Raw genomic sequence first — 6,000 nt, forward strand, 5'->3', positions numbered from 1 at the left:
CTGCCATTGCACCCCACTTTGCCCCTTCTTGAGAATTCCTGCTTGGCAGAAGAGCATTGCCATTTAGCACCCCACCCCTCCCCTTCTCATCTGTGAGGGTCACACTGTCTGAGCTTCAGGGGCAGCCCATGGCAAAACTCCTCTTTATGCCAAGAAAACCCTCGGTTTATCCCATCTTCCAGTGCCATCCTGATGTTGAACAGGGGTCAGACTACATGGCCTCTAGGATCCATGTATTCCTATGTATTACTTCATAGCAGAAGGGGGTTGGACTGGATGGTCCCTGAGGTTTCCCCCAACTCTACCATTTCTTGCTGGTGCTTCAATCAAAGTTTGTTTGTTGAGATTGTTTTTTTTTCCTTTTGTGTGTGTTTGTGTGCCTTCAGTTTTTTTCAAACAGAGGAATGTTCTTTAAACATCTGCCAAACTTCCTTTTGACATGGTAATTGAGTTTGAAATGCAAATTAATTAGTGTAAATGTTCGACTTGTCTTTTATTGTCATTCAGGAAATCTGTGAAAAATGTTTCTCTAGCTGCTGACAGGGAGAGACAAAATAACTTTTTGAAAGTGGGACTTGTGAAACGAATATTTTTTAAAAAAATTCTCATCAAGTTCCCAATGAACAAGAAGAAAAACATTGGTTTGTCAAATCACTACATAGGACACCTATATTTTAACTTGCCAAATGAAGTCTTATCAGCAGAGGGTATATATAAGGAGAAAAGAACTGGTCCATGGTGTACTAAATGCAGATATAATGTTGAAGTATTTTGCTGAGCTGCAATTAGATAATCACATAGAATTACAAACCAGCCAATATAAAACTCGTTTTTATATATCTTCAGATATTTTGACACAGATATTTTGGTTTTTACCATTCGGTATGGGTGGGTTGAATATCTAGTTTGATGCAATTCTCAGATATCCATGTAAAATACAGGGCACCGTTCCCTCACCATAGTACTAGCAGAAAATCTCAAACACCTGCAACACCTCCTAAGGAAGAAAGCGCAAAGGCAGACTAACTGCTGAACATAAAGAAAACAAAAATGACGACCACGGAGAATCTCCACAAATTGAACCTAGACAATGAGGAAATAAAAATAGTAAAAATATTAAAAGAATTCTCATACCTGGGATCAAACATTAATAGAAATGGGGACTGCAGTCAGGAGTTCAGAAAAAGATTAAGAATGGGGAGAGTGGCTATGAAAGGACTAGAAAAGATTCTAAAATGCAAAGATATAGAACTGAGCACAAAAGTTTAAAAAATCATACAAGCAATCATATTTCCTATTACTATATATGGATGTGAGAGGTGGACAGTTAAAAAAGAAGATAGGAAGAACATCAGTTCATTTATGATGTGGTGCTAGAGAAGAGTATTGACAGCCAAAAGGACAAACAAATGGGTCCTAGAGCAGATCAAGCCAGAGATCTCTCTGTAAACCAAGATGACAAAACTGAAGCTGTCATACTCTAGATACATCATGAGAAGGAGGGTCTCATTGGAAAAAACATTAATGCTAGGAAAGGTGGAAAGAAGTAGAAAGAGAGAAAGTCCACATGCTAGATGGATGGACTCTATTAAGGAGGTCACGGGTATGGGTTTGCAGGAATTAAGTGGACAGTGGAGGACATAGGGTCTTCGAGATGTCTCATCCATAGGGTTGCTATGGGTCGAGTTCGACATGAGGACAGTTAACAAAAAGTTACCACAGCTCTCCCTGTGAGACTATACACACTTGGAAGCAGACTTTTGCCTGCATATACCTAATGTTGGTGGATAAGGAAAGGTGTGTGTGAATGAAAGCTGCACAAGTGGATCCTTGATCCAACAATTTGGATTGCACATCCATGTCCAAAAAAAGCAGGCATTCCATCAGTTGGGAGCAGGAATGGAGGACTGGATTCAACTCTCTTCTTTCTTCTCTACTGAAGGGCTGATTAAATTTTTTAAATTTTTTACAAGGATCCTTCAGGCAGTCCTGGATTCTTAAACCTATGAGCTAAAAAGGGTATTCAGATGCATAGGCTTCAGCTTTTAACCCTGAACCCTCACTGCAAAAGCTATTCAGCTTCAAAAAATGAGATAAGAGTAGTCTCAGGTACTACTTCTCACCCCTGAGTCTCCCTGCCAGATTTTGTAATTTTTTACAATCATATTTTCCTATCTTTAAAAATGTCTTTCTCTCCCCAGTTGTTGTGTGAAAGACTCACGCAAACAGCAGGGGAAACTGACTGACTACACAGGGGAGAAAGGGAGATGGATGAGCCACAAAGTGCTGTCAGATGCACATAGTAAACAAACTGGAAAACAATAAAGGGAAAAACATGGCTTTTCTTTAATCTCTTACAGCCGCAGCAATCTTATAGTATTACTAGTCACACAAGTGGGTAAGAAATTGAACTCAGAAGTGTGGAGTTTTCTTTTGTTTTCAAACTTGATAACGCTCCAGTAAAAGTTCTTCCTTGTAGAAGTATATATTTCTTAATTTTTGTTCATAATCTCTAAAATAGTATAGTAGTATTACTAGTAGTATTGTGCATAATTTGTTGCTAAACACTTAGAGGGCACAGCAGTCAAGGAGACAGACAACTCCATTCTCTCAAACAACAGACTAGGAGTAACACTCAACGAACAAAACTCTTGACTCCTCACAGACAGACCTAAACTATAATGAAGAACTATAATGAAGACACTATTCATTCTCTTGTGCTGGACTTTCTTCTACTGCTATCTTCTTTGGCTGAATAAGTTTCTAATGGGTGTCAAACATTGATCCAAGATCATAAAAACTGAAATATGCATACAACATGGTAAACAATTCCTCTATTTTAATTCTTTCAAATCTCTGGGGGGGGGGGGGGAGTGGACAAAAGATATAATCTCCTTAAAATGCATAGAAGGATGGGATGGGATGCCTCAGATAGGTAGATGGTAGCAGAAAAAGGAACAGTCATTCAGGATTTTAATTGCTTAGATTCTATATCACGAGAGTGACAACCAAAAAGTTAGGATCCATTGAAAACAAGCAAAAAAATCCAACATACTACAGTCTATTCACAATAAAACACTTTCTATTTGAAACATAGAGAAAGTCATTCTTTGTTTAATACCTGTCTCAAATGTCACACTTCCAGCTGTGAGAGCTTTTGATTTTCTGTCAGATGAAGGATACAGGTACTCAGGTTTCTTTCACATTTTTGTATTTTCATGTAGAGTTTGCATTTTTATTTTTTTTTAAAGGAAATTTTAAAATAGATATGTAGTGAGAGTCGCTGTCCAAGTTGGACTGAGGCAGTCCTGCCAATAGAAAGGGATATACTTTGCTGTAAGACAGTCTGCCTCCAGGAGGGTCACATGGCTGTTGGAGATACATTATCTGCCCCAGGCAGGGTTTCTCTTTGGGTCAGCTATCCTGTGCATCACTGACTCCAGTGAAGCAATGTGAGTAGGGAAGGGGCAGAAGTGAGGGTGTTCGTCTTGGGACCCTGCCCACCTTACAGGTGTCAAGACCATTGGAATGCCTCTGCATTGCTCTTTCTGACTTTGTGCAAGGCGGCCTGCTGGGAGACAGGGAGAGGGTCAAGACAGCAATTTCATGCTGTGATTGCCGCTGAGGTTGCATTTCAGCTAGGTTATTTGAGGCTGCATGAAATACCAACTGTTTTCCCATAGACAGTTAGTGCTCATGTACCAAATCCATTGTAGTGGTCACTGAACCATCCTGTCATTGCTCATGATGATAAAGCAAGAGGGAGAAGTGTGCCATCCACTGGTACTGATGGCTGTTTGTCAGTATGCTAACAGTAGCCATTTCAATGCTTCTTTCTTAGGCATTCCCTTGCATGCCACATAATGAGCTTGTTTTGAAAACAAGTCAACCACCACCCAAATGGTGTCTCTCCCTTTATTCTCAGGCAAATCCGTAATAAAATCCATGACGATATGTTTCCATGGTCCACCTGGCGTAGGAAGGAGTTGTAGCAATCCTCGAGGTTTTTCCACCAATGGCTTGACTCGTGCACAAGCAGGGCAATTCTTAACATATGCTTCCACCTCTGAGCAAATCCCTTCCCACCAATAGGACTTCTGAAGTTTGTGCCATGTTTTCAAATAGCCCCAGTGTCCAGCTGCCTTAGAATCATGGCACATTTCCAGTATTTGAGGCCTCATACAAGCAGGTACATAAATTTTCAAGTCTTTGACCCAGAGGCCTTGAACATTTTGACTTAATAGATCTTTATGGCTTTTTAGCCATTCATGCTTTTCAGCTTCTTGTTTGATCGTTTGCAAAGTGGCATCCAGTTCAGGGATTTGTTTGGCCGCCAACCCCAATTGTTCAGGCGTGAAAACAGTTTGTAGCGGGGCCTGCTCTTTCCCAGCATGCTGGGGGAGTCAAGACAAGGCGTCCGCTAACACATTTTGCTGTCCTGGAAAAACCTCAGCTTGAACTTATATTTGTAAAAGTCTTTAGCCCACCGGCATTGTTTAGGGCTTAGTTTTCTAGGAGTCTGTAGGGCCTCTAAGTTCCGATGATCAGTCCATACATCAAAAGGGTGGGAGGCCCCCTCCAGAAACTGTCTCCAACTTTCTAGAGCCCATTTAATAGCAAAGGATTCTTTTTCCCAAGTGGGCCAATTCAACTCCCCGTTTTGGAATTTCTGTGACAAATATGCACATGGTCTCAACGCATCAGTGTTGTTCTTTTGCAATAGCACCGCTCCCATGGCATTGTCACTTGCATCTATTTGTACCACAAATGGTTTGTCAGGATCTGGATGGAGCAAAATGGGCTCTGTGCTGAACAATTGTTTAAGTTGGTAAAATGCCCTTTGGCATTCCCCAGACCAATGAATTGGCGTGGATGGTTTGTGTTGTTTCCTTCCTTTACCATCACCCCCCACTTTATCCTGGTCCTGAGGTTTCGTTTTGAGCAGATTGGTGATGGACAATGCTATCTTGGCAAAGTTATGTATAAATTGTCTGTAAAAATTGGCAAACCCCAGAAACCTCTGCACCTGTTTTCTGGTTTTAGGGGGGGGGGGGGGGCAATCCAACACCATCTGGACCTTGCCTGGGTCCATTTCAAAACTTGAAATGGGATACCGGGCCGACACCCGGTATCCCAGAAACTCAAGCCGGTCAGAGTGAAAATGGCATTTAGCTAGCTTTACATATAGTTGGTTGTCTAACAGTCTTTTTAGCACCTCTCTCACCAATCAAATATGGCTCTCCAAGTCTTGCGAGTAGATCAGGACATCATCCAGGTATACCAGGACCCCCTCAAAGAGCAGGTCATGTAGAACCTCATTAATCAAATGCATAAAAATGCCTGGGGCCCCCAATAAACCAAAAGGAAGAACCAAATATTCAAATGCCCATAAGGGGCAATTAAAAGCAGTCCTGTATTCATCACCCTCTTTGATTCTCACTCTATAATAGGCATCTCTCAAGTCCAATTTGGTAAACACCTATCCAGTGATCCATCGCCCCAGCATGTCTTTCATTAATGGCAAGGGGTATATGTTGGTACTACAAATCCCATTCAAGTTGCGGTAATCCGTGACCAGTCGGAGGGATCCATCCTTCTCGTGAAAGAAGACCGGTGCTGCAAAAGTAGATGTTGAAGGTCGAATGAACCCCTGTGCTAAATTCTTTTCTATGAACTCTTTTAATGTCTTTAACTCTAGAGGGGTCATGGCATAAAGTTTCGGTTTAGGGAGGGGCACCCCCGGCTCTCTCTCAATGGCACAATCTGTTTCCTGATGTGGTGGCAGTATGTCACATTCATGAGGTTCAAACACCTCTTTAAGGTCCTGGTAACACTCTGGTTAGGTTTCCTCAGTGACCATTTGGTTGTCTAAAGGCTTTTTCCCTCTTGGGCTTTCCTGGGGGGCTCTGGGGGAGGTGAGCCACTCTCCCCTGCCATCGGCTCTAGGTGTGCGGCTAAATCTGTTGGTTGGGGTTTTGTCACCATCATGGGTTTTAACAC

The 6,000-nt window shown here is 41.8% G+C and overlaps 1 long non-coding RNA gene across 2 annotated transcripts in view; it reads right to left on the reverse strand.

Annotated features, from left to right (window-relative positions):
* The window catches only part of LOC149309431 (uncharacterized), a 102,384-nt gene extending 99,225 nt beyond the window's left edge, over positions 1-3,159 (reverse strand). For both annotated transcript variants that reach the window (XR_016281905.1, XR_016281904.1), the window contains exon 1: positions 3,122-3,159. This is a non-coding gene — a long non-coding RNA (uncharacterized LOC149309431). The remainder of the gene's footprint in view (positions 1-3,121) is intronic.
* Between the last annotated feature and the right edge of the window lie 2,841 nt (positions 3,160-6,000).

The sequence above is a fragment of the Sceloporus occidentalis genome, unplaced genomic scaffold (genome assembly GCF_023333645.1).
Source record: "Sceloporus occidentalis isolate IW3139 unplaced genomic scaffold, rSceOcc1.0.p SCAF_7, whole genome shotgun sequence".
In the NCBI taxonomy this organism is placed as follows: Eukaryota; Metazoa; Chordata; class Lepidosauria; order Squamata; family Phrynosomatidae; genus Sceloporus; species Sceloporus occidentalis.